Source organism: Mustela erminea, chromosome 12, assembly GCF_009829155.1.
Source record: "Mustela erminea isolate mMusErm1 chromosome 12, mMusErm1.Pri, whole genome shotgun sequence".
In the NCBI taxonomy this organism is placed as follows: Eukaryota; Metazoa; Chordata; class Mammalia; order Carnivora; family Mustelidae; genus Mustela; species Mustela erminea.
In genome coordinates this window covers 28,601,758-28,614,370 of record NC_045625.1, presented here as the reverse complement: position 1 = coordinate 28,614,370, position 12,613 = coordinate 28,601,758, and the positions used below count along the sequence as shown (strand labels likewise).

At 32.3% G+C, this 12,613-nt stretch overlaps 1 long non-coding RNA gene across 1 annotated transcript; it reads left to right on the top strand.

Moving 5' to 3' along the window:
* The first annotated feature begins 8,929 nt into the window (after window positions 1–8,929).
* Window positions 8,930–11,971, top strand: LOC116571129. The gene is made up of 2 exons (XR_004277727.1): window positions 8,930–9,069; window positions 11,810–11,971. It is a non-coding gene; the product is annotated as an uncharacterized LOC116571129 (long non-coding RNA).
* Window positions 11,972–12,613: the final 642 nt, after the last annotated feature.

The window sequence follows — 12,613 nt, the reverse complement described above, 5'->3', positions numbered from 1 at the left end:
TAAAAAAATTAAAAGCATATTTAAAATTGACTTCTGAATCTGGGGGTAAAGCCTGACAGAAGTAAAGTTTTTCTAGAGAAATTTTTTCTAAACTAGTAAGTACTTGCAGAATAGATAAATCCATCACTCCAATATAAGATAGAATTACTCAGAATAAATCGTTCATGTATAAGTACTGTCCAAAACTTCTTTGGAAGTTCATGATGTGATAAGTTTAACCTCACTTATTTTTGCAATCTAGTTACTTTTCTCAGGACAGATGTGTATTGAAATAATTCAAGACAAGCTGACAAACTAAGAAGTCTGAAAAACTTTAAAAAAACTTCATGTAAAATTCTGTTTCTCCCTCTGTGTGTTTGTATGTGTTTCTATCTCTCTCTCCAGCCTCATATCATGTATTTATAATAGTTGTTGTGGAGCTAGACACTGGTAAAGACAGGGCCATGCGTTTGGGTAATTTGCTCTACTTAGCAAACTAGAACCTTGAAGAACTCCAAAATAATGAGGGTTGACACATCTGAATCCCAGGAGCACATTCGGATTTTCCCTACAATTATCAAGTATAGTTTGGTGTGAACAAATATCCCAAAACTCATGAAAAATACATATTATATATATATCCATATTATTTCATATAAATGTTATGTTTCACACTAAGCAATAAACACTATGACAAGTATTTTTCCATATCAATAAAAATATATCAGTAAAATTTTATGACTAAAAATTAAAAATAATTATACAACAATAGATTTTTAAAACAGCAGATTAATACCAAAAGATCATTGGTATTGACAGTTTGAAATAAATCAAAAGATCACTTACGGCAAAATAAAAGCTTCAAATGAATGGACAGTCACTGGCAATAGCATATGTTTTAGTTCACCAGGGAAATATGATGATTCTAATCTTTTGTGCAACTAATAAAAGTACCTTGAAAATATAAAGTAAAAATTAAATTAAAAGGAGACATAGATCCAACATCCTACAGGGAAAATTTAATCCATCTCTCTCTGGAAATTACAGAAAATACCTATCAGTAGGAATTTTGAAAATTCAACATAACAAACACCTAAATATACTAGATCAATATATAACTTTATACCTCATAACTAAGAAAATATATGCCTTTTTGTCCAGTATGCAAGGTCCACTCATGAAAACTAATCTCATTCAAAGTTCTAAAGCAAGCCTCAAAAGATGGGAAAAAAAAAATCTGGTCACAAATTAATTAAGTTAAAATTCAAGCATACATACAATTGAGGAAGATTCTAATTGTTGGAAATTAATATCTATCCTGATATAAATAAAGGAATATCACATTTTAATAAAAGCAGAAAGACAAAGTAATGACAGGGCACTGGGATAGAGCCCAGTATTGGGCTTTACTATTGGCAGGAATTCTGCTTCTCTCTCTCCCTCTGTACCACCCCCCACTCCCTGCCACCCTCCCTCTCCCCCACCTTGCTCATGATCTTTGTCTCTCTCTCAAATAAATAAATAAAACCTTTTTAAAAAATTGCAGCAGAGACTTTCTATAATGCAACTTAACAAATTAGATAAACTAAAACACAATGTAATTAAATATCAAAGAACAAAAAGAAATCATAAATAAATTTAAAAACATAAGATCAATATATCAACAAAAGTAAGCTTCTTAAAAAATATAAGATTCATAAGCCTTTAAGATTTACAAACTAAGACTGATGAAGAAAGAAAGAAGGCAAAAAAACAGACCATATTAAGAAAGTAAAACATGTATAAAAACAGTGGGCACCAATAACTTAAAAACTGAAATCTTTATCCCAATAAATTTGAAAACTTGTAAGTCCCAAGAAAATATAATATTTGTCAAAACTGACTCTAAATAAAAAATCTCAATATTATTCTAATCAAGACAAAATCTGATATGATTTTTAAAAATCATCCTACAATAAAAGGGCAGGTCCAAATAGTATTACCTACTAACATTCAAGGAAGAAATAAATCAAATTTACCACAAAATTTTTATAAAGTCCAGAAAGAGAACGTATCTATATTACTTTGCCAAATCTCCTAACCTTAGTACCAACTCTAGTAAAAACAATATTAAAAATAGAATTATACGCAAATCTCACATTAATCATAGATGCAAATATCTTAAATATCTTTAAGCCAAATTAAGAACAAATTAAGGTAATAATACACCATGAGTAATTTAAACTTTCCACAGGAATTCACTTTTTACTATTACAAAAAATTAATATAAAGTAACTTGTATATGAGAAAAATAATCATCCCAATTGTTACAAAAATGAGGATTAAGGAATCACAATCTGCTCATTATTTTTAAAAAAATATCTTACCAAGAAGAGCAGAAAATAGAATGTTCTTAACCTGACAATCCTTAACTATTGTAAAACTTGAAACAAATACATAACATGAAATATTTAAAGTATTTATTTTATTACCAGAAACAAGTAAAAAGTATCCATTCTTACTGGTGTTATTTCATATTCTTCTGGAGACACTGGCTACTGCAATAAATCAAGTAAAGAAAATAGATGAGGATGGGGAAGGTATGTGCTATGGTGAGTGCTATGAAGTGTGTAAACCTGGTAATTCACAGACCTGTACTCCTGGGGCTAATAATACATTACATGTTAATAAAAAAATTAAAAATTTAAAAAAAAAAGAAAGTAGATGAGGAGATAGGAAAAAACAATTCAGATCCCTTAGTTTTACAGATGATATAGGAAAAAGAATCTACAAGTGGACTATAGAAATTGTAGATTGTACAAAATTATAAATTAACAATGAAACTTTTGTATTCTAATTAGTATCTGAAATTTTACTACACTTTCATATTAAAACTACAAGCATTTCTAATAACTGATTAAAATATATCACTTAACATAACACCAAAAATTCTAATATACCTAAGGGGTAAAAATCTAAGACAATGTGGATAAAATTTTTATAGGAAAAATGCATTTATAATATTTAATTTAATTTATATAAATTAAATTAAATTTAATTTATATTTAGTATACATAAAACTCACTGATATATATTGAAAGATATTAATAAATCAAGAGATATCACATACTCATAAATTAGAAAACTTAGTACCACAAAATTCTACACTTATCAAAAATAATATATAAATTCAATTTAATTCTAATCAAAATCCAATAGGATTTGGTGAAATTTAATAAACACAAATTTTAAATGGTAAAAGGCCAAGAATAGTCAAGGAATTTCCAAAGAGCAAGATTTACCTGCCAGATAACTATCAAATTCCAAAGATGCTATAATTATCTCAGTGTCATCTGACAGCAAAACTAACCAATGATATTTTCAACACATTTGACTGCACAATTTAGTACTGAAATTATACATAGGATTCCTATAAACTTACAAATAAACAAAGTATCCAGAAGATAAATGGACATACGTGGAGGCAATTTACAGAAAAGGAAATATGAAAGCCCCCAAATTATAGTATGATATCATGTATTTATGTGTCAAATACATGTTACTTAAAATATAATTTTTAGGAATGAGCACATAGTGATTACATTCTAAATAAACACAGACAAAAGATAAAACAAAATTGAGGCTAGCAGTCCTTTCGAAGAGAGAAGGAGGAAAAAAAAAAAGTAGAAGAGAAAAAAGGGTATTGGTTTTTGTCCACAGTCCACAATGGACTCTAAGAAAACCAGAAAGTTTTATACTGAAGCTGATTTGTGGTCTCAGAGATAGTTTTCTTTTTCCTTATGTATCACATATATATTTCATATATTTTATTGATACATTTCATATAAAACTGCACTATTTAAGGAATATCATAGCAAATTATATATATATATTTAAATGTATTTTTGCACACTAATAAATTCATCAATTTATCTTATTCTTATGATCATGAAATATAACAAATAATGATGAGAAAGAAAGCTGGTAAAATGTATAGTTAATTCGAATAATTAACAAAACTACTAATAAAAAATAAAATCCAACAAAACCCAAATTGAGCCTTTCTCTGAGTTTTGTTCTGAATGGCAGTAAGTTAGATTCAATGAACAGTTAGGTGGTCCCATTTTAGTCTATGGTACAAGATGCATGTTTTACTGCAGGTTCTACCAGTCTTTCACTGGTGATAAAAGAATATCATTCACATTAAACACACACACCTATATGCAGACAGAAATTGTGTATTGTGTGTCTCTGTGCATACACTGTACATCCAACAAATCCTAAAGAGAAGAGAGCATAAGTAGAACACACTGTATACCTTACAAAAAGGTGCTCTGGCTAAGTAAGCTTCAATAAGTATATGCAATATTTTTAATATTCAGTATATAAATGCCACATGGGAAGATGAAGGGCTCTGTGGATCAAGTTCTGTACCACTGTTCTAATTATCCTCTCTCCTCCTTGGCTTTAGTATATACAAGTTGATTATTAACATAGTTTTGACTGTTGTGCTCACACACGAGATCGAAATGAGGGTTAAAAAGAGTAAGAATCATTGTGGGAATCAAAATGTGAATATCTAGAACCTCAGAGGGCAAAGATCTATTTACAGGTAGAGGTACATGATTACTTTCCTGAGATGAAGAAATTTTCTCCTTGAAGAATTAGAATAAAGAAGAATTTCACTTTTTTTCAGAAATTTCTAAGTATTACTTTGAGAATTCAGGCCTTTTCTTGGGACAAGTAAGATGTATCTCACATCAGACTTACCTCACATTTAGCTTTCAGCATTAAGGGGAAGATAAAGTCTACCAACTCCATTGTGTGAGATTTCCTTTGAAGTATTGGGTATTGATAAATGCAAACCTGAATTATATTTCTGGATAGTTTTTCTTTAATTCCTTCCCTCATGAGATGCTAAGGGTCTGTTATTTAAGACTATAACATGAAAATAAGAGCCAAAAATATGTTCTGGTTGTTTCTGGAGGAATGAAGTTTAACTAAGACCCAGTATATGAAAAATCTGATAGATAAAAAAGAAACATACATAAAGAAAGAACATAAAGAACATAAAGCACACTTTTCAATGAAATTCTGAAGGCTGAAGGAATGTGTCAACTAGAAGTGAATTCATACCAAAGAATAAATATTGCATTACTGAATATCTGCTTATATATGTGCATCTTATAATATTGCTGCCATGCAACTATGGAGATGTTTAATAAAAAATCCTTTCACCTGGAAGATAACCAAGTATGGAGCTGCTGCAGATAGAGGCTAGGGGGTAAACTGACACACAATAATAAGAGGTTATGAAATTTAAATGAGAGGTAAAAAGAAGGAAACTTTCCTTCAGCCATCAGCATTTGCCATGTTTTCTATCAACAATTAAAAAAAATTCTTTCCAAAATTAATTTAAATTGATGTTTGATTTCTATATCTAATGATCAATGCATATAATGCTTACTGGTCATAACCATGTAGAAGAGGAAGGGCCAGTAGCAGAATACATTAATTCTGAGAAATGTGCCCTAGAAAAATTTTCCAGGGGCACCTGGGTGGCTCAGTCGGTTAAACACTGTCTGCCTTTGGCTCAGGTGATATTCCCAGTGTCCTGGGATCAAGCCCCGGGTCCAGCTCCCTGCTCGGTGGGGGGCCTGCTTCTCCCTCTCCCTCTGCCTGCTGCTCACTCTACTTCTGCTAACACTCTTTCTTCCAAATAAATAAAATCTTAAAAAACTTTTTTTCCAATTATTCTCTGGCCATAACATCACCACTACTGTTGAATAGGTCATAAAGAAATCCAATCTGCAAGCCCAGCAACTCTCTTTTGTGACCCTTGCTATATCTATCCTGTTCTATTCCTATCTTGAAGAAAGGGCATGGTTTTCTGTATATCCAAAGGATGAATCTTCGTTCCTTATGTTTCTCACCAGGAAACAGCATCTTAAACTCTGTTGGGCTACTTCTTTTACAATGATTCCAATTTAGATTTTTTCAAAAATAGGATGCTTTTATGCTTTTTGATTTGGTGATGCTGCCAGAATTTGTTTCTGCCACTAATCCCAGAAGAAACAAAAGGACAGTGGTACCAATAATTTCTCATTTCTATTCTGACATATATGCCCAGAGGCATATCACTCTCTCCCTACTGGAATTGTTTATGACTCTATACTTCCATAAAAACTGGACTTGATACAGGAGAAGATGGCTACTCTTGTAGTCCTAATGTTTGCCTCATATTCTGCTCTATTTTCCAAGATGGTTAAGAGCAGGGACATCCATTTTCTTCAGTTGAAAATCCTTTATCTCCAGTATTTGGGCCATTTACAAGATTCCAATGGGGAAAAAAAGTATGGTTCTCATGCAAATTTCATAATTTTTAATGTAGCTGAATATTTTAGTCAATTAAAATATTTTGCGTGTGTGTGTATATATTATATATATATTTCATATATATATATATATTTGAATATATACCTATTACAAGATATTTCCTGACAAATACAGACTGGACTCTTCCTCTCCTCCTCTCTCTCTCTCTCTCTCTCTCTGTGTATATATATATATATCCAAAGTATCCAAAGAGAAAAAAAAAAAAAGAAAAGAAAAAAGAAAAAAAAACAAAAAAGAAATAAGACTACCTTTTAATAATCAAGAATGTTCTCTAACCCTTCCTATATAAGGATTCCTTGGTATACATACATTAAAGGATTAATAGTTAATGTTCAAACTATCCTCGCATGCAAATACACACCCCTACATATAACTAACTGGGTTATTCATTTTTCTGCTCACTGTTTATGCATCATAAACATAGTCTGCATTTCCTCTGTAGCTTTTGCTTCTGTAAAGTTGAAAGTTACTTGGGTTTTCTTCTTTTAAGTTACTATATAACTTTGATAATGTAGGCTTTCCAAGTAGTACAAGATATGAAAGAGTTATATTATTTTTCTCAAAAAAAAATGTTTCATGTTTGACATTGTCACATAGGTTTGCTGGCTAAGTCACTTACTATTGAACTTTGGTACTTCAGGTTAAGGAAATTTAAGTTATTTCTGTAGAAGAGGTGACAGTCATTCTGTAATGGTTCTTGAAACCTGATGAAACCATCTAACTGACAAAAACGAGGTCCAAGTGAAGCTAACCTTTTTGATAACTGGGGGAAAGGAGGATGGCTAAGTAGATAAGGCATTATTAACACAGCTCTAAATTAGGGCTCAATTTCACAAGAGATGGCAGAAATCCAAAACCACTACTCTGTGGGTTTACTGAGTCAAGTTTTCTGAAGTGTCTTGAAGTACACAAAAAGTTTGCCCCCGCAAGGAGAAGGCATTAACCGAAGGCCCGTAAATATTCAAAACTTATATGCAAGTTTTGTAGACATTTGCATTATTTTTATACAAAGTTTGGCCTCATTGAGAAAGTGATAGCCCAGAGTTCAATGGAAGTAATTCTAAAGAAACATTATTCAAAATCCCTTGGCCTTTGTCAAGCAATGAAGTGAAAAGATGAAAAGTTTCCATTTCAAGCTTTTCCTTGTTAAATGATTTAAATAGTACTTGTGCCTTCAGCCTAATCTGGGGCTTAACACATGATAAAAACAAAATTGCCTGTTGAAATAAATTATAATATGTCACAAATAAAAAATATTTTTAGGAGAAAATATGGGGGCAGGGTATCCGAAGGGTAACTCCTAGTTTTCTTATTAGATGAAAGTATTAGAAAATCTAGTCAATAAGAAATCTAATCACAGTACTAAATCTGTTCAAGAATCAGTTTTATGGTTTTCAAAAAGTTTTATATTAAATTTTTACATTTCCTGTTATTGCATGCAAATGGAAATAGTTGCTACTGTATTTACATTTGTAATTCCTATGGCAATAATAAAGATGTTCCATGGTGTATATAAAGGGTAAAAGAACATGGAATGGTGCAGGTTCAGCCCTGGGATAAAGGAAGTAAAGGAAGTTAAATAAAAAATATGCCTGGGCATCAGAAATAATTTTTTTGTAGAGAAAAATGTAAAGATGTGATTTTTATTGATACCAATATTAAGCATCACATAATATATTTGGATATCTAATAATATATTTAAATAAAAGAATCCTTAAGACAATTTTAACATAAATCATTTCGGAAACATTTCTCTTGAATGTTCCTTGAAATGTCTGTCTGAGCATGTCACGTGCCTTTCAGGCAAGGTTGTTTTGTTCTGATTGAAGCACACATCACACAATTTTAGTTTCAGGTGTACAACATAATAATTTAACACAGAGTAGGGCATTTTTGTCTTTGACTAGGTTTAACTTTTAGAAGATCTTCTTATATTCAGGACTGCACAAATACCGATATCTTTTCAACTTCAGATATATGCAAAATCAGAAAAAAATGGAAAGATGAAAATTAGTATCAACTGCTGATTTGAAATTCAAGCTCAGTTCTGGAGATATGAATGAATAAATATTAAAAGCTGATAAAGAGGGACACCTGGGTGGCTCAGTCAGTTAAGCATCTGCCTTCAGCTCCGGTCATGATCCCAGTGTCCTGGGATCAAGCTGGGCATTGGGCTGCATGCTCAGTGGGAAGCCTGCTTCTCCCTCTCCCTCTGCCTGCTGATCCCCTTAATTGTGCACTTGCTCACACTGGCCCTCTCTCTCACACTCTCTCTGCCAAATAAAGTCTTAAAAAAAAAAAAAACTGATAAAGAACTGAAAATCTAGATAAAGAGAGGGGCCTAAGATTAAGGAAAAGCAGCAACCTTTGGTAGCAATCATTCACCACCATGGTCCAAAAATAAGCTATGGGATAGTTTTTTCTTTAACACATTGCCATGGAAAGATTATTGCCACCTGCTGTTCTTTTTAGGCAGAAAAAAGATACAAAAGCATCATCATGCTGGTACCAGAGTTGTGACATACAAGTAGCTATCAATGTAGGATGATTATTCTTTCCTGACCTTTATTCAAGGATTACAGCCAAACGAGGAGAACAGCTTTAATGGGAGAGTTTCCCTAAATCACCTAATGTGTGTGAAGCAAAAGAGGATGATCAAGATAAAGACTACATGAACAGACTCCCACCCATCAGAAGCCCTACTGTGAATTGCATGTAGGTGAAGTGTATTAAGAATTTTAAAGCACTGCATTTCTGATTTATCAATTTTTTAAATTTTTATTCATGTCATTGTTTTGTTCTTTTCTTTAGAATTTTAATAGACTTTTTGTATATATGCACACTAGTTATTCCATCATTGTTACATTGTCTATATCTACTACTTCTAAGGACATTATACTCTAGTATAGAATTTTTTTATCTCTAATAGTTCCCTATTAATTTCATATTGTTGTCTTAGCTTCTCATTAATCATTGTAAAAAAGTAAAAAAAAGAAAAAGCTTTATACCAATTGATTTACCAGGGAAAGTAACTTCCTCTTAGGAAAAGAAATTCTCTTTGTCTCAGGTTAAGTACCTTAACAGAATAATGGGATAGTGGGGCATGAAAGATGAGACCTTATAAGCATAACCCAGATAGAACGTGTTTACTTTACAAAAAGTCAATTTCTCTACATAAGAAACAAACAGGGAATTTTTAATTTATATTTCCTTTCTTTTCTCTCTCTTTTTTTCTTTCCCTCCTTCCTTTCTTTCTTTCCTTCTTGTTTTTGGGGGGGGTTGGGGAGAGGAAAGCTGACAGTTGGTGCTGGAGAAAGTTATCTTAAGAAGCAAGGGTAAGACAGCAATAAAGGGCATAAGAAAGCTAAGGAGAGAGGGACCTGGGTGGCTCAGAGTTGGTTGGGTATTCTGCTCTTGATCTCAGCTCAGGTCTCAACCTCATGGTCATGAGTTTGGGGCCACATGCTGGGTATGGAGCCTACTGAAAAAAAATAAAGAGAAGAGAAGAGAGGAAGGGAAGAGAAAAGAAGAGAATTAGAGAAGTAAAGAGAAAAGACAGAAGGGAAGGGAAGAGAGAGCCAAGCAGAAATTTTCTTTTATGTGTAATGGACATCTAATTTTAGGATAGTGATATTTAATATGTAAGTTTTTTCTTGCCTCATCTATTATTATCATCTACTGCCCTATACCTGCAAAGAAAAACATCTGCACCACAAGTTTGGTTTAAAGGTATTTATGGAGAATAAATGATATATTAGTTGGGAAATGGTAATAATGAAGAGGACAGAGAAGGAATTTCAAAGGAGTATTTAAGGTGGGCAGCCCTTGTGAAACCAGCTTATAAGTGAAACAACCATTAATATATATCTCCTATTAATATCGAATCCTCCTGAAATTCAGAGTTATATTAGGTAATTAGAATGTCTCAAAGATGATTTGATTATAGCTAAAGCATTCTTATTTAGAAATAAAGGGCATCCACAGAATGCTGAAGGATTAGAATCATCTGAAATATATTTCATAAATGAGCTCTTTTATTTTCAAGGAAATAGAGTTATTTGTTGCCTCTAATTTACTTTAATAAATGAACTGATCTGAAAAAAAGAAGTATGGCCATCAACTGTATTCAGTAGGTTCTGTTTATGTCTTCAGAAACTTTTCTTTCATGTCATTCCCTCCTATATATACCTACCATATGCCCCTCCCCATTCAAGGTTTTACTTTCCATGGTTTTAGTTACTGGTGGTCAGCCATAGTCCAGAAGCAGATGATCCTCCTTCTGACTTATTGTTAGAAGGTCAGTAGTAGCCTAACGCTATGTCACAATGCCTACATCATTCACCTCACTTCATCCCACCATGTAGGCAGTTTTTCATTTCATATCATAAGAAGGGTGAGTATAGTACAATAAGATATTTGGGGAGAGAGAGACCACATCCACATTAACTTTTATCATAGTATACTATTATAAGTACTATATTTTATTATTAGTATTGCTGCTAATATCTTACTATGCCTGATTTATAAATTAAGATTTATCATAGGGATATATATGTAGGAAAAACCACAGTATATAGAAGATATACAGTTATATTTACCAGGGGAAGTAACTTCCTCTTAGGAAGAGAAAAACTTTCCCTGGTATATATAAGATATATATATAGATAGATAGATATATCTATATAGGTATATATAGATATATCTATCTATCTATATATAGATATAAAAACAGTATATATAAGATTCAGTACTATCTGTAGTTTCAGGTATCCACTGGAGTCTTAGAATGTATTCCCACAGATAAGGAGGGAATACTATACTTGAATGTAAGTAAGTATATTTAAAACACATATTTTCTTAAACTTAGTATAACTGGATATAATTGGACAGCCTTTAACCTTTTATAGTTAATAAGTTTTTCTTAGAATTTATATAGGAGGGGTGTGCTTTATTTTTTAGATATTCCATAATAAATTATCACAGACTGGATGGCCTAAAGAACAAATTTATTTTCTCATAATTTTGGAAGATAGAAGTCTAAGATCGAGATGTCTGCAGAGTTTATTTCTTCTGAGACATCTGTCCTTGGCTTCTAGATAACATTTCCCTCTTCATCTGTTTCTCCTCTGTGTGTCTGTGTCCTAATCTCTTCTTATAGGGATATCAGTCATACTGGATTGGGGCACAATTTAATGACCTCAGTTAACCAAAATCACCTATTCAATGTCCTTATCCCCAATATACAGAAACATTCTGAGATACTGGGAGTTAGGGTTTTAACATTTGAATTTGGGGGGACACAATTCTGCCCATGAGAGGAGGCATATGAAATTAGTTTATTTCATAGATTTAATCACTCAGAATACTAAAGTTTTAAGTGTGGAACTCACAGCTTAAGTAGAGGAATAAAGGAACTTTTAGCATCTGATGTGACTCTGGTCTGATTATATTCTAGGACTATCGTGAAGACACACTGAAAATTCTAACACCCTGGAGAAGTATAAAATCCCATTCAGTTGCTAATCTTCCTGTCATGGAAGTTGCTTGCCAGCTCTAATTTCGAGTGAACACATTAAATACAATGGTGAAAATGTCAATTAAAAATCTACTCTCCATACCACATGTGTCTCTTTCCGTGTATGTTCTAACCTAATTCGCATCCCACCTATAAATAGCTGTTTGTGGATCCTGTTTTTTCATCTGTTACAGTCTTAGTTAAAATCATCTATTTTTTTCTACTATCCTACCTTGATCTTGACTTCAGCTCTTGCTCCTCAAAGATGGGAATATGAGGAATGGTTCTCTCCTTCACCATATAATTCTTTTGTCAGGAATTTCAGGATTTCCTCAACATTTGCAGTTATGTGTTTGACATTATTCTCTAATTTCCACACTGACTGACTTTTTTCATTTTATATTATATTTTGTAATTGGGTTTGGTTCTTACATGGATTGGAAAATTTACACTTATAACACTGGCTATTATTCCCCAGATTTCCTCCTTTACAAGGCTGATTTCTACCTAGATGTTCTAAAGATCCCCAAAATGCAGCATTTTGGTTCCTAATCCCTAGTTTTCCCCATTTATAACACAGTTCTCCTTGACAGATTGAAATTTAGCAAATAAGCTTTGTAAACAAAGCAGTTGTTTTGAGTAAACTCAAAACCATCATCAGGGAAAAAAATTCCTGTCAATAAATTTAAAATCTATGTCAATCAATACCAGTCCACATCATTTCCCTTTAATGGACTGTTTTTC